This window comes from Hyla sarda, unplaced genomic scaffold, assembly GCF_029499605.1.
Source record: "Hyla sarda isolate aHylSar1 unplaced genomic scaffold, aHylSar1.hap1 scaffold_749, whole genome shotgun sequence".
NCBI lineage: Eukaryota > Metazoa > Chordata > Amphibia > Anura > Hylidae > Hyla > Hyla sarda.
In genome coordinates, this window is record NW_026610772.1 from 27,751 (window position 1) to 53,757 (window position 26,007).

Below are 26,007 nucleotides of genomic sequence, written 5' to 3' on the forward strand. Positions count from 1 at the left end.
CACTTTTAAACCCATTTCCACCTTTTTTTCCCTTCTCTTCCTCTTACTTTTTTTCACGTTTTTTTACGTTTTTCTCCTTTTCGCCTCTTTTCTGGGCGTATTATTCTTCTTTTTCTTCTTTTTTTTCGTCTAATGCTTACCCCATCAGTGCAGCAATGCTTATTCAATACCGCCAGCAGATGGAGACACTGGGGGATAATTTTCTAAGGATTTATACTGATTTTTCCTGTCTGAATTTGTCGCACAGAAAGTTGCAGGCCAAATATGTGTGACATTTCTGCGACTTTAGCTTCTAGAGCATTTTTACAACATTATACATAGGTGCTGAATACATAAAAAGCGACTGTTCAGCGACAGACAAGTCGCATCGGCTGAAAGTAGGCCAGAATGTCAGTCCATGTTGGAGCAGGTTTAGATACAGTCTAAAGCATAGATCTCAAAGTCTGTGCACAGAATTTAGCAAGGGCCTCGCACCTTCTGATGCATCAGGTAGGTGCACAATAGCATAGCCTAACCCTCTGTACTTTGGTCTATATTGATGCGGGACATAGACAGCCAGCTGATGACCAATCCATTAGTGCAATGGATGGCTGGAAGCATTTGTCTTTGCCTTTGCAATACCACAGAAGCAATGCATGGTCAATGTACAGCAATGACACACCTGTGTGAACAGCCAGGAGACCCCCCCCCCCCCCCCCCATGTTATGTTACATAGTTACATAGTTAGTACGGTCGAAAAAAGACATATGTCCATCACGTTCAACCAGGGAATTAAGGGGTAGGGGTGTGGCGCGATATTGGGGAAGGGATGAGATTTTATATTTCTTCATAAGCATTAATCTTATTTTGTCAATTAGGAACATTCAGCACCCACCCGCTATCAAGGCAGCTGCCTATCATGTCATGCCCTACCTGCACAGGTGTGCTGGCTACTCAAATGATCCAATTAAGGAGGCCATTTAGTCAGCAGCAGCAGAAGTCCTGTGCCTGGACGCTCCAACAGGGGCCAGACACAAGCAGAAGCAGAAGCAGCAGAAGCACCACCTTTTGTTTTTTGGCTGCAGCAGCAGCAAGGCCCACAGGGCTGGCTAGCTGGCTAGCCAGCAAGCAGGTAGCAATGAAAGTAGGAATCTTTCTTTTTAACCCTGTAAGGGGGTGGTGCACTGTACCCGAAGATACTGCCATATCGGGTCAATGCATAGGGCGACGGAAGCAAGCTTCGAAATCGGCCCCCGTTCTCAAAAATCCATTTAATATATGGTCCCCAGATAGGGGACGTATCAGATATTAAACTGATAAGAACAGATACTACACTTGATCTTAGCCAAAAGGCCGAGAAGCGATAACCGTGAAAGGGGCGGGCCCAACAAGGTCCCCTTCATGGGCACTATCACTGCTTGCTGTCAGGGAGGCTGCCAGACAATTTTCCATGCACACTCTGGGCTGGGGGGCAGTCAACCACCAGTACACACAGCAGAACCTAAACCCATACCATTATTGCTAAGCAGCAAGACAGGGGCCCATTGCACTCCCACGGGGCCTTTTTAAATGCAATCCATAACCCGGATTTGCCAGGAACCCTTCTTACTCCTCCTACTTGCATGTGACACTGGGCTTAGGATCTGCATAGGAAACACACACACAAGCACACACCTACCTTTGTTGCCTGCAGATGCCTCCTTGGCTGTCCCCAAACGGTATCAAACCAACACCCACGGGAAGCTGTAAGCATAGAGGACATGCCTGCACCCCATTGGACTTACCTGTGTGGGTTAAATCCGGGTTATTTGACAACCTATGGCGGTGATGGTTCTGCTCAGGCAGAGCAGTGCTGATGCTCCTCATAAAGCTGTCGCTGCTGTGAAGGTTCTAGGTGACATCACAAATCCCTTTGGTTACATACACAACAAAGCTGGGTTGTTGTTGTTTACACTCTGCAAGGCCTGTGGAAGTGAGTGACATCATAGCACTGTAGTTCTGAGGGTTCAAGATGGATGCAACAATCTCCTGTTGCTTCTATGAAGGCCGTAATAGACGACATCACCAAACAGCTCCATAGTCACATACACAGCAAAGGAGAGATGTTGTTTACACCTAGTGATGTCAGTGGTATTGAGTGACATCACAGCACAGTGCTAAGGCTCCTGGGCCTGGACACAGCAGCGGCTGCAATATCTCAACGGAGAATACGTTTATATCTATGTGTGTGTGTGCGCATATATATATATATATATATATATTTCTCCGCCGAAATCACTTTTAAACCCATTTCCACCTTTTTTTCCCTTCTCTTCCTCTTACTTTTTTTTCACGTTTTTTTACGTTTTTCTCCTTTTCGCCTCTTTTCTGGGCGTATTATTCTTCTTTTTCTTCTTTTTTTTCGTCTAATGCATACCCCATCAGTGCAGCAATGCTTATTCAATACCGCCAGCAGATGGAGACACTGGGGGATAATTTTCTAAGGATTTATACTGATTTTTCCTGTCTGAATTTGTCGCACAGAAAGTTGCAGGCCAAATATGTGTGACATTTCTGCGACTTTAGCTTCTAGAGCATTTTTACAACATTATACATAGGTGCTGAATACATAAAAAGCGACTGTTCAGCGACAGACAAGTCGCATCGGCTGAAAGTAGGCCAGAATGTCAGTCCATGTTGGAGCAGGTTTAGATACAGTCTAAAGCATAGATCTCAAAGTCTGTGCACAGAATTTAGCAAGGGCCTCGCACCTTCTGATGCATCAGGTAGGTGCACAATAGCATAGCCTAACCCTCTGTACTTTGGTCTATATTGATGCGGGACATAGACAGCCAGCTGATGACCAATCCATTAGTGCAATGGATGGCTGGAAGCATTTGTCTTTGCCTTTGCAATACCACAGAAGCAATGCATGGTCAATGTACAGCAATGACACACCTGTGTGAACAGCCAGGAGACCCCCCCCCCCATGTTATGTTACATAGTTACATAGTTAGTACGGTCGAAAAAAGACATATGTCCATCACGTTCAACCAGGGAATTAAGGGGTAGGGGTGTGGCGCGATATTGGGGAAGGGATGAGATTTTATATTTCTTCATAAGCATTAATCTTATTTTGTCAATTAGGAACATTCAGCACCCACCCGCTATCAAGGCAGCTGCCTATCATGTCATGCCCTACCTGCACAGGTGTGCTGGCTACTCAAATGATCCAATTAAGGAGGCCATTTAGTCAGCAGCAGCAGAAGTCCTGTGCCTGGACGCTCCAACAGGGGCCAGACACAAGCAGAAGCAGAAGCAGCAGAAGCAGCAGCAGCACCACCTTTTGTTTTTTGGCTGCAGCAGCAGCAAGGCCCACAGGGCTGGCTAGCTGGCTAGCCAGCAAGCAGGTAGCAATGAAAGTAGGAATCTTTCTTTTTAACCCTGTAAGGGGGTGGTGCACTGTACCCGAAGATACTGCCATATCGGGTCAATGCATAGGGCGACGGAAGCAAGCTTCGAAATCGGCCCCCGTTCTCAAAAATCCATTTAATATATGGTCCCCAGATAGGGGACGTATCAGATATTAAACTGATAAGAACAGATACTACACTTGATCTTAGCCAAAAGGCCGAGAAGCGATAACCGTGAAAGGGGCGGGCCCAACAAGGTCCCCTTCATGGGCACTATCACTGCTTGCTGTCAGGGAGGCTGCCAGACAATTTTCCATGCACACTCTGGGCTGGGGGGCAGTCAACCACCAGTACACACAGCAGAACCTAAACCCATACCATTATTGCTAAGCAGCAAGACAGGGGCCCATTGCACTCCCACGGGGCCTTTTTAAATGCAATCCATAACCCGGATTTGCCAGGAACCCTTCTTACTCCTCCTACTTGCATGTGACACTGGGCTTAGGATCTGCATAGGAAACACACACACAAGCACACACCTACCTTTGTTGCCTGCAGATGCCTCCTTGGCTGTCCCCAAACGGTATCAAACCAACACCCACGGGAAGCTGTAAGCATAGAGGACATGCCTGCACCCCATTGGACTTACCTGTGTGGGTTAAATCCGGGTTATTTGACAACCTATGGCGGTGATGGTTCTGCTCAGGCAGAGCAGTGCTGATGCTCCTCATAAAGCTGTCGCTGCTGTGAAGGTTCTAGGTGACATCACAAATCCCTTTGGTTACATACACAACAAAGCTGGGTTGTTGTTGTTTACACTCTGCAAGGCCTGTGGAAGTGAGTGACATCATAGCACTGTAGTTCTGAGGGTTCAAGATGGATGCAACAATCTCCTGTTGCTTCTATGAAGGCCGTAATAGACGACATCACCAAACAGCTCCATAGTCACATACACAGCAAAGGAGAGATGTTGTTTACACCTAGTGATGTCAGTGGTATTGAGTGACATCACAGCACAGTGCTAAGGCTCCTGGGCCTGGACACAGCAGCGGCTGCAATATCTCAACGGAGAATACGTTTATATCTATGTGTGTGTGTGCGCATATATATATATATATATATATATATATATATATATATATATATATTTCTCTGCCGAAATCACTTTTAAACCCATTTCCACCTTTTTTTCCCTTCTCTTCCTCTTACTTTTTTTTCACGTTTTTTTACGTTTTTCTCCTTTTCGCCTCTTTTCTGGGCGTATTATTCTTCTTTTTCTTCTTTTTTTTCGTCTAATGCATACCCCATCAGTGCAGCAATGCTTATTCAATACCGCCAGCAGATGGAGACACTGGGGGATAATTTTCTAAGGATTTATACTGATTTTTCCTGTCTGAATTTGTCGCACAGAAAGTTGCAGGCCAAATATGTGTGACATTTCTGCGACTTTAGCTTCTAGAGCATTTTTACAACATTATACATAGGTGCTGAATACATAAAAAGCGACTGTTCAGCGACAGACAAGTCGCATCGGCTGAAAGTAGGCCAGAATGTCAGTCCATGTTGGAGCAGGTTTAGATACAGTCTAAAGCATAGATCTCAAAGTCTGTGCACAGAATTTAGCAAGGGCCTCGCACCTTCTGATGCATCAGGTAGGTGCACAATAGCATAGCCTAACCCTCTGTACTTTGGTCTATATTGATGCGGGACATAGACAGCCAGCTGATGACCAATCCATTAGTGCAATGGATGGCTGGAAGCATTTGTCTTTGCCTTTGCAATACCACAGAAGCAATGCATGGTCAATGTACAGCAATGACACACCTGTGTGAACAGCCAGGAGACCCCCCCCCCCCCCCCCATGTTATGTTACATAGTTACATAGTTAGTACGGTCGAAAAAAGACATATGTCCATCACGTTCAACCAGGGAATTAAGGGGTAGGGGTGTGGCGCGATATTGGGGAAGGGATGAGATTTTATATTTCTTCATAAGCATTAATCTTATTTTGTCAATTAGGAACATTCAGCACCCACCCGCTATCAAGGCAGCTGCCTATCATGTCATGCCCTACCTGCACAGGTGTGCTGGCTACTCAAATGATCCAATTAAGGAGGCCATTTAGTCAGCAGCAGCAGAAGTCCTGTGCCTGGACGCTCCAACAGGGGCCAGACACAAGCAGAAGCAGAAGCAGCAGAAGCAGCAGCAGCACCACCTTTTGTTTTTTGGCTGCAGCAGCAGCAAGGCCCACAGGGCTGGCTAGCTGGCTAGCCAGCAAGCAGGTAGCAATGAAAGTAGGAATCTTTCTTTTTAACCCTGTAAGGGGGTGGTGCACTGTACCCGAAGATACTGCCATATCGGGTCAATGCATAGGGCGACGGAAGCAAGCTTCGAAATCGGCCCCCGTTCTCAAAAATCCATTTAATATATGGTCCCCAGATAGGGGACGTATCAGATATTAAACTGATAAGAACAGATACTACACTTGATCTTAGCCAAAAGGCCGAGAAGCGATAACCGTGAAAGGGGCGGGCCCAACAAGGTCCCCTTCATGGGCACTATCACTGCTTGCTGTCAGGGAGGCTGCCAGACAATTTTCCATGCACACTCTGGGCTGGGGGGCAGTCAACCACCAGTACACACAGCAGAACCTAAACCCATACCATTATTGCTAAGCAGCAAGACAGGGGCCCATTGCACTCCCACGGGGCCTTTTTAAATGCAATCCATAACCCGGATTTGCCAGGAACCCTTCTTACTCCTCCTACTTGCATGTGACACTGGGCTTAGGATCTGCATAGGAAACACACACACAAGCACACACCTACCTTTGTTGCCTGCAGATGCCTCCTTGGCTGTCCCCAAACGGTATCAAACCAACACCCACGGGAAGCTGTAAGCATAGAGGACATGCCTGCACCCCATTGGACTTACCTGTGTGGGTTAAATCCGGGTTATTTGACAACCTATGGCGGTGATGGTTCTGCTCAGGCAGAGCAGTGCTGATGCTCCTCATAAAGCTGTCGCTGCTGTGAAGGTTCTAGGTGACATCACAAATCCCTTTGGTTACATACACAACAAAGCTGGGTTGTTGTTGTTTACACTCTGCAAGGCCTGTGGAAGTGAGTGACATCATAGCACTGTAGTTCTGAGGGTTCAAGATGGATGCAACAATCTCCTGTTGCTTCTATGAAGGCCGTAATAGACGACATCACCAAACAGCTCCATAGTCACATACACAGCAAAGGAGAGATGTTGTTTACACCTAGTGATGTCAGTGGTATTGAGTGACATCACAGCACAGTGCTAAGGCTCCTGGGCCTGGACACAGCAGCGGCTGCAATATCTCAACGGAGAATACGTTTATATCTATGTGTGTGTGTGCGCATATATATATATATATATATATATATATATATATATATATATATTTCTCCGCCGAAATCACTTTTAAACCCATTTCCACCTTTTTTTCCCTTCTCTTCCTCTTACTTTTTTTTCACGTTTTTTTACGTTTTTCTCCTTTTCGCCTCTTTTCTGGGCGTATTATTCTTCTTTTTCTTCTTTTTTTTCGTCTAATGCATACCCCATCAGTGCAGCAATGCTTATTCAATACCGCCAGCAGATGGAGACACTGGGGGATAATTTTCTAAGGATTTATACTGATTTTTCCTGTCTGAATTTGTCGCACAGAAAGTTGCAGGCCAAATATGTGTGACATTTCTGCGACTTTAGCTTCTAGAGCATTTTTACAACATTATACATAGGTGCTGAATACATAAAAAGCGACTGTTCAGCGACAGACAAGTCGCATCGGCTGAAAGTAGGCCAGAATGTCAGTCCATGTTGGAGCAGGTTTAGATACAGTCTAAAGCATAGATCTCAAAGTCTGTGCACAGAATTTAGCAAGGGCCTCGCACCTTCTGATGCATCAGGTAGGTGCACAATAGCATAGCCTAACCCTCTGTACTTTGGTCTATATTGATGCGGGACATAGACAGCCAGCTGATGACCAATCCATTAGTGCAATGGATGGCTGGAAGCATTTGTCTTTGCCTTTGCAATACCACAGAAGCAATGCATGGTCAATGTACAGCAATGACACACCTGTGTGAACAGCCAGGAGACCCCCCCCCCCCCCCCCATGTTATGTTACATAGTTAGTACGGTCGAAAAAAGACATATGTCCATCACGTTCAACCAGGGAATTAAGGGGTAGGGGTGTGGCGCGATATTGGGGAAGGGATGAGATTTTATATTTCTTCATAAGCATTAATCTTATTTTGTCAATTAGGAACATTCAGCACCCACCCGCTATCAAGGCAGCTGCCTATCATGTCATGCCCTACCTGCACAGGTGTGCTGGCTACTCAAATGATCCAATTAAGGAGGCCATTTAGTCAGCAGCAGCAGAAGTCCTGTGCCTGGACGCTCCAACAGGGGCCAGACACAAGCAGAAGCAGAAGCAGCAGAAGCAGCAGCAGCACCACCTTTTGTTTTTTGGCTGCAGCAGCAGCAAGGCCCACAGGGCTGGCTAGCTGGCTAGCCAGCAAGCAGGTAGCAATGAAAGTAGGAATCTTTCTTTTTAACCCTGTAAGGGGGTGGTGCACTGTACCCGAAGATACTGCCATATCGGGTCAATGCATAGGGCGACGGAAGCAAGCTTCGAAATCGGCCCCCGTTCTCAAAAATCCATTTAATATATGGTCCCCAGATAGGGGACGTATCAGATATTAAACTGATAAGAACAGATACTACACTTGATCTTAGCCAAAAGGCCGAGAAGCGATAACCGTGAAAGGGGCGGGCCCAACAAGGTCCCCTTCATGGGCACTATCACTGCTTGCTGTCAGGGAGGCTGCCAGACAATTTTCCATGCACACTCTGGGCTGGGGGGCAGTCAACCACCAGTACACACAGCAGAACCTAAACCCATACCATTATTGCTAAGCAGCAAGACAGGGGCCCATTGCACTCCCACGGGGCCTTTTTAAATGCAATCCATAACCCGGATTTGCCAGGAACCCTTCTTACTCCTCCTACTTGCATGTGACACTGGGCTTAGGATCTGCATAGGAAACACACACACAAGCACACACCTACCTTTGTTGCCTGCAGATGCCTCCTTGGCTGTCCCCAAACGGTATCAAACCAACACCCACGGGAAGCTGTAAGCATAGAGGACATGCCTGCACCCCATTGGACTTACCTGTGTGGGTTAAATCCGGGTTATTTGACAACCTATGGCGGTGATGGTTCTGCTCAGGCAGAGCAGTGCTGATGCTCCTCATAAAGCTGTCGCTGCTGTGAAGGTTCTAGGTGACATCACAAATCCCTTTGGTTACATACACAACAAAGCTGGGTTGTTGTTGTTTACACTCTGCAAGGCCTGTGGAAGTGAGTGACATCATAGCACTGTAGTTCTGAGGGTTCAAGATGGATGCAACAATCTCCTGTTGCTTCTATGAAGGCCGTAATAGACGACATCACCAAACAGCTCCATAGTCACATACACAGCAAAGGAGAGATGTTGTTTACACCTAGTGATGTCAGTGGTATTGAGTGACATCACAGCACAGTGCTAAGGCTCCTGGGCCTGGACACAGCAGCGGCTGCAATATCTCAACGGAGAATACGTTTATATCTATGTGTGTGTGTGCGCATATATATATATATATATATATATATATATATATATATATATATTTCTCCGCCGAAATCACTTTTAAACCCATTTCCACCTTTTTTTCCCTTCTCTTCCTCTTACTTTTTTTTCACGTTTTTTTACGTTTTTCTCCTTTTCGCCTCTTTTCTGGGCGTATTATTCTTCTTTTTCTTCTTTTTTTTCGTCTAATGCATACCCCATCAGTGCAGCAATGCTTATTCAATACCGCCAGCAGATGGAGACACTGGGGGATAATTTTCTAAGGATTTATACTGATTTTTCCTGTCTGAATTTGTCGCACAGAAAGTTGCAGGCCAAATATGTGTGACATTTCTGCGACTTTAGCTTCTAGAGCATTTTTACAACATTATACATAGGTGCTGAATACATAAAAAGCGACTGTTCAGCGACAGACAAGTCGCATCGGCTGAAAGTAGGCCAGAATGTCAGTCCATGTTGGAGCAGGTTTAGATACAGTCTAAAGCATAGATCTCAAAGTCTGTGCACAGAATTTAGCAAGGGCCTCGCACCTTCTGATGCATCAGGTAGGTGCACAATAGCATAGCCTAACCCTCTGTACTTTGGTCTATATTGATGCGGGACATAGACAGCCAGCTGATGACCAATCCATTAGTGCAATGGATGGCTGGAAGCATTTGTCTTTGCCTTTGCAATACCACAGAAGCAATGCATGGTCAATGTACAGCAATGACACACCTGTGTGAACAGCCAGGAGACCCCCCCCCCCCCCCCCCATGTTATGTTACATAGTTAGTACGGTCGAAAAAAGACATATGTCCATCACGTTCAACCAGGGAATTAAGGGGTAGGGGTGTGGCGCGATATTGGGGAAGGGATGAGATTTTATATTTCTTCATAAGCATTAATCTTATTTTGTCAATTAGGAACATTCAGCACCCACCCGCTATCAAGGCAGCTGCCTATCATGTCATGCCCTACCTGCACAGGTGTGCTGGCTACTCAAATGATCCAATTAAGGAGGCCATTTAGTCAGCAGCAGCAGAAGTCCTGTGCCTGGACGCTCCAACAGGGGCCAGACACAAGCAGAAGCAGAAGCAGCAGAAGCAGCAGCAGCACCACCTTTTGTTTTTTGGCTGCAGCAGCAGCAAGGCCCACAGGGCTGGCTAGCTGGCTAGCCAGCAAGCAGGTAGCAATGAAAGTAGGAATCTTTCTTTTTAACCCTGTAAGGGGGTGGTGCACTGTACCCGAAGATACTGCCATATCGGGTCAATGCATAGGGCGACGGAAGCAAGCTTCGAAATCGGCCCCCGTTCTCAAAAATCCATTTAATATATGGTCCCCAGATAGGGGACGTATCAGATATTAAACTGATAAGAACAGATACTACACTTGATCTTAGCCAAAAGGCCGAGAAGCGATAACCGTGAAAGGGGCGGGCCCAACAAGGTCCCCTTCATGGGCACTATCACTGCTTGCTGTCAGGGAGGCTGCCAGACAATTTTCCATGCACACTCTGGGCTGGGGGGCAGTCAACCACCAGTACACACAGCAGAACCTAAACCCATACCATTATTGCTAAGCAGCAAGACAGGGGCCCATTGCACTCCCACGGGGCCTTTTTAAATGCAATCCATAACCCGGATTTGCCAGGAACCCTTCTTACTCCTCCTACTTGTATGTGACACTGGGCTTAGGATCTGCATAGGAAACACACACACAAGCACACACCTACCTTTGTTGCCTGCAGATGCCTCCTTGGCTGTCCCCAAACGGTATCAAACCAACACCCACGGGAAGCTGTAAGCATAGAGGACATGCCTGCACCCCATTGGACTTACCTGTGTGGGTTAAATCCGGGTTATTTGACAACCTATGGCGGTGATGGTTCTGCTCAGGCAGAGCAGTGCTGATGCTCCTCATAAAGCTGTCGCTGCTGTGAAGGTTCTAGGTGACATCACAAATCCCTTTGGTTACATACACAACAAAGCTGGGTTGTTGTTGTTTACACTCTGCAAGGCCTGTGGAAGTGAGTGACATCATAGCACTGTAGTTCTGAGGGTTCAAGATGGATGCAACAATCTCCTGTTGCTTCTATGAAGGCCGTAATAGACGACATCACCAAACAGCTCCATAGTCACATACACAGCAAAGGAGAGATGTTGTTTACACCTAGTGATGTCAGTGGTATTGAGTGACATCACAGCACAGTGCTAAGGCTCCTGGGCCTGGACACAGCAGCGGCTGCAATATCTCAACGGAGAATACGTTTATATCTATGTGTGTGTGTGCGCATATATATATATATATATATATATATATATATATATATATATATATTTCTCCGCCGAAATCACTTTTAAACCCATTTCCACCTTTTTTTCCCTTCTCTTCCTCTTACTTTTTTTTCACGTTTTTTTACGTTTTTCTCCTTTTCGCCTCTTTTCTGGGCGTATTATTCTTCTTTTTCTTCTTTTTTTTCGTCTAATGCATACCCCATCAGTGCAGCAATGCTTATTCAATACCGCCAGCAGATGGAGACACTGGGGGATAATTTTCTAAGGATTTATACTGATTTTTCCTGTCTGAATTTGTCGCACAGAAAGTTGCAGGCCAAATATGTGTGACATTTCTGCGACTTTAGCTTCTAGAGCATTTTTACAACATTATACATAGGTGCTGAATACATAAAAAGCGACTGTTCAGCGACAGACAAGTCGCATCGGCTGAAAGTAGGCCAGAATGTCAGTCCATGTTGGAGCAGGTTTAGATACAGTCTAAAGCATAGATCTCAAAGTCTGTGCACAGAATTTAGCAAGGGCCTCGCACCTTCTGATGCATCAGGTAGGTGCACAATAGCATAGCCTAACCCTCTGTACTTTGGTCTATATTGATGCGGGACATAGACAGCCAGCTGATGACCAATCCATTAGTGCAATGGATGGCTGGAAGCATTTGTCTTTGCCTTTGCAATACCACAGAAGCAATGCATGGTCAATGTACAGCAATGACACACCTGTGTGAACAGCCCGGAGACCCCCCCCCCCCCCCCCCCATGTTATGTTACATAGTTACATAGTTAGTACGGTCGAAAAAAGACATATGTCCATCACGTTCAACCAGGGAATTAAGGGGTAGGGGTGTGGCGCGATATTGGGGAAGGGATGAGATTTTATATTTCTTCATAAGCATTAATCTTATTTTGTCAATTAGGAACATTCAGCACCCACCCGCTATCAAGGCAGCTGCCTATCATGTCATGCCCTACCTGCACAGGTGTGCTGGCTACTCAAATGATCCAATTAAGGAGGCCATTTAGTCAGCAGCAGCAGAAGTCCTGTGCCTGGACGCTCCAACAGGGGCCAGACACAAGCAGAAGCAGAAGCAGCAGAAGCAGCAGCAGCACCACCTTTTGTTTTTTGGCTGCAGCAGCAGCAAGGCCCACAGGGCTGGCTAGCTGGCTAGCCAGCAAGCAGGTAGCAATGAAAGTAGGAATCTTTCTTTTTAACCCTGTAAGGGGGTGGTGCACTGTACCCGAAGATACTGCCATATCGGGTCAATGCATAGGGCGACGGAAGCAAGCTTCGAAATCGGCCCCCGTTCTCAAAAATCCATTTAATATATGGTCCCCAGATAGGGGACGTATCAGATATTAAACTGATAAGAACAGATACTACACTTGATCTTAGCCAAAAGGCCGAGAAGCGATAACCGTGAAAGGGGCGGGCCCAACAAGGTCCCCTTCATGGGCACTATCACTGCTTGCTGTCAGGGAGGCTGCCAGACAATTTTCCATGCACACTCTGGGCTGGGGGGCAGTCAACCACCAGTACACACAGCAGAACCTAAACCCATACCATTATTGCTAAGCAGCAAGACAGGGGCCCATTGCACTCCCACGGGGCCTTTTTAAATGCAATCCATAACCCGGATTTGCCAGGAACCCTTCTTACTCCTCCTACTTGCATGTGACACTGGGCTTAGGATCTGCATAGGAAACACACACACAAGCACACACCTACCTTTGTTGCCTGCAGATGCCTCCTTGGCTGTCCCCAAACGGTATCAAACCAACACCCACGGGAAGCTGTAAGCATAGAGGACATGCCTGCACCCCATTGGACTTACCTGTGTGGGTTAAATCCGGGTTATTTGACAACCTATGGCGGTGATGGTTCTGCTCAGGCAGAGCAGTGCTGATGCTCCTCATAAAGCTGTCGCTGCTGTGAAGGTTCTAGGTGACATCACAAATCCCTTTGGTTACATACACAACAAAGCTGGGTTGTTGTTGTTTACACTCTGCAAGGCCTGTGGAAGTGAGTGACATCATAGCACTGTAGTTCTGAGGGTTCTAGATGGATGCAACAATCTCCTGTTGCTTCTATGAAGGCCGTAATAGACGACATCACCAAACAGCTCCATAGTCACATACACAGCAAAGGAGAGATGTTGTTTACACCTAGTGATGTCAGTGGTATTGAGTGACATCACAGCACAGTGCTAAGGCTCCTGGGCCTGGACACAGCAGCGGCTGCAATATCTCAACGGAGAATACGTTTATATCTATGTGTGTGTGTGCGCATATATATATATATATATATATATATATATATATATATATATATATATTTCTCCGCCGAAATCACTTTTAAACCCATTTCCACCTTTTTTTCCCTTCTCTTCCTCTTACTTTTTTTTCACGTTTTTTTACGTTTTTCTCCTTTTCGCCTCTTTTCTGGGCGTATTATTCTTCTTTTTCTTCTTTTTTTTCGTCTAATGCATACCCCATCAGTGCAGCAATGCTTATTCAATACCGCCAGCAGATGGAGACACTGGGGGATAATTTTCTAAGGATTTATACTGATTTTTCCTGTCTGAATTTGTCGCACAGAAAGTTGCAGGCCAAATATGTGTGACATTTCTGCGACTTTAGCTTCTAGAGCATTTTTACAACATTATACATAGGTGCTGAATACATAAAAAGCGACTGTTCAGCGACAGACAAGTCGCATCGGCTGAAAGTAGGCCAGAATGTCAGTCCATGTTGGAGCAGGTTTAGATACAGTCTAAAGCATAGATCTCAAAGTCTGTGCACAGAATTTAGCAAGGGCCTCGCACCTTCTGATGCATCAGGTAGGTGCACAATAGCATAGCCTAACCCTCTGTACTTTGGTCTATATTGATGCGGGACATAGACAGCCAGCTGATGACCAATCCATTAGTGCAATGGATGGCTGGAAGCATTTGTCTTTGCCTTTGCAATACCACAGAAGCAATGCATGGTCAATGTACAGCAATGACACACCTGTGTGAACAGCCAGGAGACCCCCCCCCCATGTTATGTTACATAGTTACATAGTTAGTACGGTCGAAAAAAGACATATGTCCATCACGTTCAACCAGGGAATTAAGGGGTAGGGGTGTGGCGCGATATTGGGGAAGGGATGAGATTTTATATTTCTTCATAAGCATTAATCTTATTTTGTCAATTAGGAACATTCAGCACCCACCCGCTATCAAGGCAGCTGCCTATCATGTCATGCCCTACCTGCACAGGTGTGCTGGCTACTCAAATGATCCAATTAAGGAGGCCATTTAGTCAGCAGCAGCAGAAGTCCTGTGCCTGGACGCTCCAACAGGGGCCAGACACAAGCAGAAGCAGAAGCAGCAGAAGCAGCAGCAGCACCACCTTTTGTTTTTTGGCTGCAGCAGCAGCAAGGCCCACAGGGCTGGCTAGCTGGCTAGCCAGCAAGCAGGTAGCAATGAAAGTAGGAATCTTTCTTTTTAACCCTGTAAGGGGGTGGTGCACTGTACCCGAAGATACTGCCATATCGGGTCAATGCATAGGGCGACGGAAGCAAGCTTCGAAATCGGCCCCCGTTCTCAAAAATCCATTTAATATATGGTCCCCAGATAGGGGACGTATCAGATATTAAACTGATAAGAACAGATACTACACTTGATCTTAGCCAAAAGGCCGAGAAGCGATAACCGTGAAAGGGGCGGGCCCAACAAGGTCCCCTTCATGGGCACTATCACTGCTTGCTGTCAGGGAGGCTGCCAGACAATTTTCCATGCACACTCTGGGCTGGGGGGCAGTCAACCACCAGTACACACAGCAGAACCTAAACCCATACCATTATTGCTAAGCAGCAAGACAGGGGCCCATTGCACTCCCACGGGGCCTTTTTAAATGCAATCCATAACCCGGATTTGCCAGGAACCCTTCTTACTCCTCCTACTTGCATGTGACACTGGGCTTAGGATCTGCATAGGAAACACACACACAAGCACACACCTACCTTTGTTGCCTGCAGATGCCTCCTTGGCTGTCCCCAAACGGTATCAAACCAACACCCACGGGAAGCTGTAAGCATAGAGGACATGCCTGCACCCCATTGGACTTACCTGTGTGGGTTAAATCCGGGTTATTTGACAACCTATGGCGGTGATGGTTCTGCTCAGGCAGAGCAGTGCTGATGCTCCTCATAAAGCTGTCGCTGCTGTGAAGGTTCTAGGTGACATCACAAATCCCTTTGGTTACATACACAACAAAGCTGGGTTGTTGTTGTTTACACTCTGCAAGGCCTGTGGAAGTGAGTGACATCATAGCACTGTAGTTCTGAGGGTTCAAGATGGATGCAACAATCTCCTGTTGCTTCTATGAAGGCCGTAATAGACGACATCACCAAACAGCTCCATAGTCACATACACAGCAAAGGAGAGATGTTGTTTACACCTAGTGATGTCAGTGGTATTGAGTGACATCACAGCACAGTGCTAAGGCTCCTGGGCCTGGACACAGCAGCGGCTGCAATATCTCAACGGAGAATACGTTTATATCTATGTGTGTGTGTGCGCATATATATATATATATATATATATATATATATATATATATATATTTCTCCGCCGAAATCACTTTTAAACCCATTTCCACCTTTTTTTCCCTTCTCTTCCTCTTACTTTTTTTTCACGTTTTTTTACGTTTTTCTCCTTTTCGCCTCTTTTCTGGGCGTATTATTCTTCTTTTTCTTCTTTTTTTTCGTCTAATGCATACCCCATCAGTGCAGCAATGCTTATTCAATACCGCCAGCAGATGGAGACACTGGGGGATAATTTTCTAAGGATTTATACTGATTTTTCCTGTCTGAATTTGTCGCACAGAAAGTTGCAGGCCAAATATGTGTGACATTTCTGCGACTTTAGCTTCTAGAGCATTTTTACAACATTATACATAGGTGCTGAATACATAAAAAGCGACTGTTCAGCGACAGACAAGTCGCATCGGCTGAAAGTAGGCCAGAATGTCAGTCCATGTTGGAGCAGGTTTAGATACAGTCTAAAGCATAGATCTCAAAGTCTGTGCACAGAATTTAGCAAGGGCCTCGCACCTTCTGATGCATCAGGTAGGTGCACAATAGCATAGCCTAACCCTCTGTACTTTGGTCTATATTGATGCGGGACATAGACAGCCAGCTGATGACCAATCCATTAGTGCAATGGATGGCTGGAAGCATTTGTCTTTGCCTTTGCAATACCACAGAAGCAATGCATGGTCAATGTACAGCAATGACACACCTGTGTGAACAGCCAGGAGACCCCCCCCCCCCCCCCCCCATGTTATGTTACATAGTTACATAGTTAGTACGGTCGAAAAAAGACATATGTCCATCACGTTCAACCAGGGAATTAAGGGGTAGGGGTGTGGCGCGATATTGGGGAAGGGATGAGATTTTATATTTCTTCATAAGCATTAATCTTATTTTGTCAATTAGGAACATTCAGCACCCACCCGCTATCAAGGCAGCTGCCTATCATGTCATGCCCTACCTGCACAGGTGTGCTGGCTACTCAAATGATCCAATTAAGGAGGCCATTTAGTCAGCAGCAGCAGAAGTCCTGTGCCTGGACGCTCCAACAGGGGCCAGACACAAGCAGAAGCAGAAGCAGCAGAAGCAGCAGCAGCACCACCTTTTGTTTTTTGGCTGCAGCAGCAGCAAGGCCCACAGGGCTGGCTAGCTGGCTAGCCAGCAAGCAGGTAGCAATGAAAGTAGGAATCTTTCTTTTTAACCCTGTAAGGGGGTGGTGCACTGTACCCGAAGATACTGCCATATCGGGTCAATGCATAGGGCGACGGAAGCAAGCTTCGAAATCGGCCCCCGTTCTCAAAAATCCATTTAATATATGGTCCCCAGATAGGGGACGTATCAGATATTAAACTGATAAGAACAGATACTACACTTGATCTTAGCCAAAAGGCCGAGAAGCGATAACCGTGAAAGGGGCGGGCCCAACAAGGTCCCCTTCATGGGCACTATCACTGCTTGCTGTCAGGGAGGCTGCCAGACAATTTTCCATGCACACTCTGGGCTGGGGGGCAGTCAACCACCAGTACACACAGCAGAACCTAAACCCATACCATTATTGCTAAGCAGCAAGACAGGGGCCCATTGCACTCCCACGGGGCCTTTTTAAATGCAATCCATAACCCGGATTTGCCAGGAACCCTTCTTACTCCTCCTACTTGCATGTGACACTGGGCTTAGGATCTGCATAGGAAACACACACACAAGCACACACCTACCTTTGTTGCCTGCAGATGCCTCCTTGGCTGTCCCCAAACGGTATCAAACCAACACCCACGGGAAGCTGTAAGCATAGAGGACATGCCTGCACCCCATTGGACTTACCTGTGTGGGTTAAATCCGGGTTATTTGACAACCTATGGCGGTGATGGTTCTGCTCAGGCAGAGCAGTGCTGATGCTCCTCATAAAGCTGTCGCTGCTGTGAAGGTTCTAGGTGACATCACAAATCCCTTTGGTTACATACACAACAAAGCTGGGTTGTTGTTGTTTACACTCTGCAAGGCCTGTGGAAGTGAGTGACATCATAGCACTGTAGTTCTGAGGGTTCAAGATGGATGCAACAATCTCCTGTTGCTTCTATGAAGGCCGTAATAGACGACATCACCAAACAGCTCCATAGTCACATACACAGCAAAGGAGAGATGTTGTTTACACCTAGTGATGTCAGTGGTATTGAGTGACATCACAGCACAGTGCTAAGGCTCCTGGGCCTGGACACAGCAGCGGCTGCAATATCTCAACGGAGAATACGTTTATATCTATGTGTGTGTGTGCGCATATATATATATATATATATATATATATATATATATATATATATATATATTTCTCCGCCGAAATCACTTTTAAACCCATTTCCACCTTTTTTTCCCTTCTCTTCCTCTTACTTTTTTTTCACGTTTTTTTACGTTTTTCTCCTTTTCGCCTCTTTTCTGGGCGTATTATTCTTCTTTTTCTTCTTTTTTTTCGTCTAATGCATACCCCATCAGTGCAGCAATGCTTATTCAATACCGCCAGCAGATGGAGACACTGGGGGATAATTTTCTAAGGATTTATACTGATTTTTCCTGTCTGAATTTGTCGCACAGAAAGTTGCAGGCCAAATATGTGTGACATTTCTGCGACTTTAGCTTCTAGAGCATTTTTACAACATTATACATAGGTGCTGAATACATAAAAAGCGACTGTTCAGCGACAGACAAGTCGCATCGGCTGAAAGTAGGCCAGAATGTCAGTCCATGTTGGAGCAGGTTTAGATACAGTCTAAAGCATAGATCTCAAAGTCTGTGCACAGAATTTAGCAAGGGCCTCGCACCTTCTGATGCATCAGGTAGGTGCACAATAGCATAGCCTAACCCTCTGTACTTTGGTCTATATTGATGCGGGACATAGACAGCCAGCTGATGACCAATCCATTAGTGCAATGGATGGCTGGAAGCATTTGTCTTTGCCTTTGCAATACCACAGAAGCAATGCATGGTCAATGTACAGCAATGACACACCTGTGTGAACAGCCAGGAGACCCCCCCCCCCCATGTTATGTTACATAGTTACATAGTTAGTACGGTCGAAAAAAGACATATGTCCATCACGTTCAACCAGGGAATTAAGGGGTAGGGGTGTGGCGCGATATTGGGGAAGGGATGAGATTTTATATTTCTTCATAAGCATTAATCTTATTTTGTCAATTAGGAACATTCAGCACCCACCCGCTATCAAGGCAGCTGCCTATCATGTCATGCCCTACCTGCACAGGTGTGCTGGCTACTCAAATGATCCAATTAAGGAGGCCATTTAGTCAGCAGCAGCAGAAGTCCTGTGCCTGGACGCTCCAACAGGGGCCAGACACAAGCAGAAGCAGAAGCAGCAGAAGCAGCAGCAGCACCACCTTTTGTTTTTTGGCTGCAGCAGCAGCAAGGCCCACAGGGCTGGCTAGCTGGCTAGCCAGCAAGCAGGTAGCAATGAAAGTAGGAATCTTTCTTTTTAACCCTGTAAGGGGGTGGTGCACTGTACCCGAAGATACTGCCATATCGGGTCAATGCATAGGGCGACGGAAGCAAGCTTCGAAATCGGCCCCCGTTCTCAAAAATCCATTTAATATATGGTCCCCAGATAGGGGACGTATCAGATATTAAACTGATAAGAACAGATACTACACTTGATCTTAGCCAAAAGGCCGAGAAGCGATAACCGTGAAAGGGGCGGGCCCAACAAGGTCCCCTTCATGGGCACTATCACTGCTTGCTGTCAGGGAGGCTGCCAGACAATTTTCCATGCACACTCTGGGCTGGGGGGCAGTCAACCACCAGTACACACAGCAGAACCTAAACCCATACCATTATTGCTAAGCAGCAAGACAGGGGCCCATTGCACTCCCACGGGGCCTTTTTAAATGCAATCCATAACCCGGATTTGCCAGGAACCCTTCTTACTCCTCCTACTTGCATGTGACACTGGGCTTAGGATCTGCATAGGAAACACACACACAAGCACACACCTACCTTTGTTGCCTGCAGATGCCTCCTTGGCTGTCCCCAAACGGTATCAAACCAACACCCACGGGAAGCTGTAAGCATAGAGGACATGCCTGCACCCCATTGGACTTACCTGTGTGGGTTAAATCCGGGTTATTTGACAACCTATGGCGGTGATGGTTCTGCTCAGGCAGAGCAGTGCTGATGCTCCTCATAAAGCTGTCGCTGCTGTGAAGGTTCTAGGTGACATCACAAATCCCTTTGGTTACATACACAACAAAGCTGGGTTGTTGTTGTTTACACTCTGCAAGGCCTGTGGAAGTGAGTGACATCATAGCACTGTAGTTCTGAGGGTTCAAGATGGATGCAACAATCTCCTGTTGCTTCTATGAAGGCCGTAATAGACGACATCACCAAACAGCTCCATAGTCACATACACAGCAAAGGAGAGATGTTGTTTACACCTAGTGATGTCAGTGGTATTGAGTGACATCACAGCACAGTGCTAAGGCTCCTGGGCCTGGACACAGCAGCGGCTGCAATATCTCAACGGAGAATACGTTTATATCTATGTGTGTGTGTGCGCATATATATATATATATATATATATATATATATATATATATATATTTCTCCGCCGAAATCACTTTTAAACCCATTTCCACCTTTTTTTCCCTTCTCTTCCTCTTACTTTTTTTTCACGTTTTTTTACGTTTTTCTCCTTTTCGCCTCTTTTCTGGGCGTATTATTCTTCTTTTTCTTCTTTTTTTTCGTCTAATGCATACCCCATCAGTGCAGCAATGCTTATTCAATACCGCCAGCAGATGGAGACACTGGGGGATAATTTTCTAAGGATTTATACTGATTTTTCCTGTCTGAATTTGTCGCACAGAAAGTTGCAGGCCAAATATGTGTGACATTTCTGCGACTTTAGCTTCTAGAGCATTTTTACAACATTATACATAGGTGCTGAATACATAAAAAGCGACTGTTCAGCGACAGACAAGTCGCATCGGCTGAAAGTAGGCCAGAATGTCAGTCCATGTTGGAGCAGGTTTAGATACAGTCTAAAGCATAGATCTCAAAGTCTGTGCACAGAATTTAGCAAGGGCCTCGCACCTTCTGATGCATCAGGTAGGTGCACAATAGCATAGCCTAACCCTCTGTACTTTGGTCTATATTGATGCGGGACATAGACAGCCAGCTGATGACCAATCCATTAGTGCAATGGATGGCTGGAAGCATTTGTCTTTGCCTTTGCAATACCACAGAAGCAATGCATGGTCAATGTACAGCAATGACACACCTGTGTGAACAGCCAGGAGACCCCCCCCCCCCCCCCCATGTTATGTTACATAGTTACATAGTTAGTACGGTCGAAAAAAGACATATGTCCATCACGTTCAACCAGGGAATTAAGGGGTAGGGGTGTGGCGCGATATTGGGGAAGGGATGAGATTTTATATTTCTTCATAAGCATTAATCTTATTTTGTCAATTAGGAACATTCAGCACCCACCCGCTATCAAGGCAGCTGCCTATCATGTCATGCCCTACCTGCACAGGTGTGCTGGCTACTCAAATGATCCAATTAAGGAGGCCATTTAGTCAGCAGCAGCAGAAGTCCTGTGCCTGGACGCTCCAACAGGGGCCAGACACAAGCAGAAGCAGAAGCAGCAGAAGCAGCAGCAGCACCACCTTTTGTCTTTTGGCTGCAGCAGCAGCAAGGCCCACAGGGCTGGCTAGCTGGCTAGCCAGCAAGCAGGTAGCAATGAAAGTAGGAATCTTTCTTTTTAACCCTGTAAGGGGGTGGTGCACTGTACCCGAAGATACTGCCATATCGGGTCAATGCATAGGGCGACGGAAGCAAGCTTCGAAATCGGCCCCCGTTCTCAAAAATCCATTTAATATATGGTCCCCAGATAGGGGACGTATCAGATATTAAACTGATAAGAACAGATTTTTGATTGAAAGAGCTTTATTTTCCGTTCAGTCATTACAAGTCGTACAATAAATTACAGTCACACAAAGCATGATAGTACAATACACAGCAAAGGTTCCCTAAGCTATACATCGCACACCATGCTACTCTAACATTCAGCTCAATCATGCAATATAAAGGTACAAGAGATCAAACAAAAACCAAATAATACAATCTGTGATCGGGGTAGGGGTGTGGGCGACTATGTGGGGGTAGGGAGGGGGCGGATCACAGGGCCAAACTGTTGGGCTGTATCTTCAGGGAGACATGGGAGAAGGAGAGGGGTCTTCACTCCTCTTCTTCCTCATCAACGGCCGAGCTGTCCAAGATGGAATAGTCTCTAAGCAGGTTCTTGATGAACCTGCGGCAGTCCCGGACGGACATGTTTTCCCTGTTGATCACGAGGCGGTTCCTGGCAAGCCACACTGCGTCCTTAAAACAGTTCATAAGGCGCCAGGCCTCCTGGATGGCCTCCACGTCGTGGGTCCCAGGGAACAGGCCGTAAAGCACCGAATGGTACGATAGGCAGCTCCTGGGCACTGAGTCTCTGAGTTCCTGTTCTAGGGCGTCCAACAGACCCTGTGCAAAGGGGCACTGCCAAAACACGTGGAAAGATGTTTCCTCCACGTAGGGGCAACGGGGGCAGTACCGGGTCTTGCACAGGTTGCGGGCATGCATGAATGACCTGAGAGAGAGACCTCCCATGACGGCCATCCACGACAAGTCCTTGTGTCCATTGGTAAGCCGCTTTGAGGCCACATTGTTCCAAACTGTCTCTGCAGTGGCTGCGGGGAGTCCCGGAACCAGCTCGGTCGAGTCCTTAGCTCGGATGAGCTTGTGGATTGTCTTTGGCTTCCATAGGTCTGGTTTCAGTCCTTCCAGCTGGTGCTCCCTCACAAACCGGACAACATCCCCATAGAACCAGGGAGTGTTCCAGTTGTAAGGGATGGAGCTGTCCCACTTGTCCCAGCCCAGCTGTCTCCAGAGGGGCATGAGAAGCAAGCGAGACATGGACCTGCCCGCTGAGCCAGTCTTTTCTACAAGAGTCCGCTGCACCGTGACACATGCAAAGGAGGCCCTCAGCAGAGCGGGGATGTCGGGTATTCCCTTCCCACCCTTGCGGGGTTCCTTGTACATCACGGTCCTCTTGACTCTGTCCATTTTGCCCCAGACGAAGCCAAACACTGTCCGGGTGATGGCCTTGCAAACGGTGGTATGGGGAGGCCAGGCCTGTGCGGTATATTGGAGCACAGGCAAAACTTCACTCCGCAGGACAAGTGCCTTGCCTTCCATCGTGAGCTTTCTGGAGCTCCACAGTCCGATCTTCGAGTTTATCCTTCCTAGTCGGTCTTGCCAAGACTTAAGGGCCGCTCCTTCCTTCCCGAACCAGACTCCAAGAATTTGAATGAAGTCCGGCTTAATAGCAAAGGGGAAGGGGGCGGAAGAAGCCAGGTGCCATTCCCCGAAGAGCATGGCCTCCGACTTCCCGCAGTTGACTTTTGCCCCCGAAGCTCTGCCGAAGTCTTCGCAGGTCTGGACGAGTGCAGTCACCGAACGCTGGTCAGCGCAGAAGACGGTCACGTCGTCCATGTAGAGCGAGCACTTGACCTCGTGGCGATCTGGTCCTGGTGCGGTGATCCCTCTGATCTCTCCATTCTGCCGGATAGTCTCAGCGAAGAGCTCTATAACACAAACAAAAAGGAGAGGTGAAAGAGGGCAGCCTTGTCTAACCCCTGAAAGAATGGAAAAGGGGTCAGTCTTCCAGCCGTTCACCAACACCGTGCTGTAAATGTCAAAATACATAACGTTAACAAAAGAGCAAAACATCTTCCCCAGACCCAGCCTGCGCAAAACCCTGTCCATGAATGCGTGGGAGACACGGTCGAACGCCTTCTCCTGATCTAAGCTGACCAGGGCGGCGCGGCCCCCGCGGTCCTGGATGTAATGGACCGTGTCTCTCACAAGGGCAAGGCTGTCGGCAATCCTGCGGCCAGGAATGCTGCAGGTCTGGTCCGGATGGACGATCTGCCCCATGACAGGTTTCAGCCTGTTGGCCAGCACCTTGGCGAGGATCTTGTAGTCCACGTTCAGGAGAGAGATGGGACGCCAGTTTTTCAGGTCACATCTCTCCCCCTTCCGCTTATACAAGATCGTGATCATCCCTTCCCTCAACGACGGAGGCATTCTGCCCCCCACCACCATCTCCTCGTACACCTCCAACAGGTCCGGACAGATCAGGTCACCCAGCGCTACGTAGAGCTCGGCCGGGAGACCGTCACTGCCCGGGGTCCTGCCGGGCTTAAAGGATTTAGCGGCAGAGAGCAGCTCCCCCACCGTCAAGGGATCGTCCATAGCCGCCGCACCTGCGGGATCAACAACGTTAGTGACACCTGACAGGAACCTCTCGGCGGCTTCGGGGTCGGATGACTTGGGGGCGTAGAGGTTGCTGTAGAAGTCGTGGACGACCCCCATCACTTCCTCCTTGCCGCTCCTCATGTGTCCGGTCTCATCTCGTAGCTCAGTCAGGGGCGTGTGGCCGGCATGGAGCTTCCTGAAAAAGAAAGAGTTACATTTCTCACCCTTCTCCAGGTTCTCCACCTTGGAACGAAAGACGATTCGCTTGGATTCCTCCTCAAAGTGCCTTTTCAAGCTCTTTTTGGTCTCCTCCAGCTCCTCCCTGACGTCCCAGCCACACTGGAGCAGGTCCTGCAGGGACCGCAGCTCGCGCTGCAGTTTCCTCAAGTCCCACTTCTTCGCACACGCCTGTTGTCTGCCTTTTGCCTGAAAGAAACAACGGAATTCGACTTTAACATATTCCCACCAATCGCTGATGCACTTGAACAGACATTTGTCATTTCGCCATACAAGGTAAGCATCCCTAAGTTCCTCCATGACCTCCCTCTGCTCCAACAGGGCACAATTCAACTTCCAGGAGCCCGGGCCAGGTGGGAATCCATGGCCCAGAGTCCCCCGGAATCGAATGGCCCTGTGGTCAGAGAAGAAGCAGGGGACCATAGAGTACGACACCTTTCTGACTGCTCTCGAAGTGAAGATGAAGTCTATCCGAGAACGGAGCGAGCCATCGGGGCGGCTCCACGTATAGTTTACGGAGCCGTTCCCGACGGACCCGACAACGTCCTGCAAGGATGCCTCCGTCACCATCTCAATCAGCAGTTTAGACGTCACGTCCAGGTTGGCGGATGTGCCAGAACTGCGCCCGTCCACCTCAATGGGGCAGTTGAAGTCACCACCCAACACTACTGCTCCAGTGGTGGCGAGTTCAGCCCGCAGGGCCTGGAGAACCTCCAGTCGGACATCCCTCTCAGGGGAGGCATACACGTTGATGAGCCGCACGGGCTCACCCGCCCAGGAACCGTCTGCGACAAGAAGTCTGCCACAGACGAGCTCCCGGACGGAATCAAGTGCAAAGTTACCTCCCCTGATCAGGATGGCCACCCCCGCAGACCTATTGTCGCCCCCACCAGACCAGTAGGAAGGGCCGTGAGGCCACTGCCTGGCCAGATGGTTGTAAGACCTAGAAGCAGACAAAGCACATTCCTGCAACATGTAAACATCACACCTCTGGGAATCTAAGAACGTAAGAACAGTCTGAAATCTAAACCAAGCTCTAATACTCCTCACATTAATGCAGAAGATGTTGAGATCAGCCATGGGAATAAAAAGAGAGGTTAGTTCTGATACTAGTTACCAGTCTGGTCGGACGGGTCCTCTTCTCTGGCGCCTGTCGGCTCCTGTGGCTTCTCGTAGCGCCCTTCCAAGAACTCGTCGTAGACCGTGTTGGACGGAGTGTCCAGGATTTTCTTAACCTCTGGGTCCTGCAGCAGCTCCTCCATAGATTGAGCTTGGACTGGCTCTGCTTGGACCTGCTCCACTTGGGCCTGCTCCATCACCTCCTCTCCTTCTGAAGCCTCAAGGCTCTCGCAGACCTGCTCCATCTCCTCCTCCTCATCTGAAGCTTGAGGGGTTTCGCAGGTCTCGATTATCTTTCTTTTGTGGGACTCTTCTGATACGTTGTCCCTTCCTTTCCTCTTCCTCTGTATGGTACCTGGGGGAGGAAGCACAGGAAAGTCCTCCGAAGGGCGGGCACCAGCAGCTGGAGGGGGGTTAGGTGCTGCTGGGCCAGGAGAGAAAGGAGGCTGGGTGGGGC

General features: G+C 47.7%; 9 non-coding genes and 1 pseudogene across 9 annotated transcripts; all 10 read right to left on the reverse strand.

Annotated features, from left to right (window-relative positions):
* Positions 1-1,153: 1,153 nt before the first annotated feature.
* Positions 1,154-1,344, reverse strand: LOC130345277 (U2 spliceosomal RNA). Its single transcript, XR_008884008.1, has one exon. It is a non-coding gene; the product is annotated as a U2 spliceosomal RNA (small nuclear RNA).
* Positions 1,345-3,410: 2,066 nt separating this feature from the next.
* LOC130345279 (U2 spliceosomal RNA) lies at positions 3,411-3,601 on the reverse strand. Its single transcript, XR_008884009.1, has one exon. It is a non-coding gene; the product is annotated as a U2 spliceosomal RNA (small nuclear RNA).
* A 2,094-nt stretch (positions 3,602-5,695) lies between these two features.
* Positions 5,696-5,886, reverse strand: LOC130345280 (U2 spliceosomal RNA). The gene has a single exon (XR_008884010.1). It is a non-coding gene; the product is annotated as a U2 spliceosomal RNA (small nuclear RNA).
* A 2,084-nt stretch (positions 5,887-7,970) lies between these two features.
* Positions 7,971-8,161, reverse strand: LOC130345282 (U2 spliceosomal RNA). The gene has a single exon (XR_008884012.1). It is a non-coding gene; the product is annotated as a U2 spliceosomal RNA (small nuclear RNA).
* Positions 8,162-10,246: 2,085 nt separating this feature from the next.
* LOC130345283 (U2 spliceosomal RNA) lies at positions 10,247-10,437 on the reverse strand. Its single transcript, XR_008884014.1, has one exon. It is a non-coding gene; the product is annotated as a U2 spliceosomal RNA (small nuclear RNA).
* A 2,096-nt stretch (positions 10,438-12,533) lies between these two features.
* Positions 12,534-12,724, reverse strand: LOC130345284 (U2 spliceosomal RNA). Its single transcript, XR_008884015.1, has one exon. It is a non-coding gene; the product is annotated as a U2 spliceosomal RNA (small nuclear RNA).
* Positions 12,725-14,813: 2,089 nt separating this feature from the next.
* On the reverse strand, positions 14,814-15,004 carry LOC130345285 (U2 spliceosomal RNA). The gene has a single exon (XR_008884016.1). It is a non-coding gene; the product is annotated as a U2 spliceosomal RNA (small nuclear RNA).
* Positions 15,005-17,098: 2,094 nt separating this feature from the next.
* LOC130345286 (U2 spliceosomal RNA) lies at positions 17,099-17,289 on the reverse strand. Its single transcript, XR_008884017.1, has one exon. It is a non-coding gene; the product is annotated as a U2 spliceosomal RNA (small nuclear RNA).
* Positions 17,290-19,382: 2,093 nt separating this feature from the next.
* Positions 19,383-19,573, reverse strand: LOC130345287 (U2 spliceosomal RNA). Its single transcript, XR_008884018.1, has one exon. It is a non-coding gene; the product is annotated as a U2 spliceosomal RNA (small nuclear RNA).
* A 2,092-nt stretch (positions 19,574-21,665) lies between these two features.
* LOC130345260 (U2 spliceosomal RNA) lies at positions 21,666-21,838 on the reverse strand (annotated as a pseudogene).
* Positions 21,839-26,007: the final 4,169 nt, after the last annotated feature.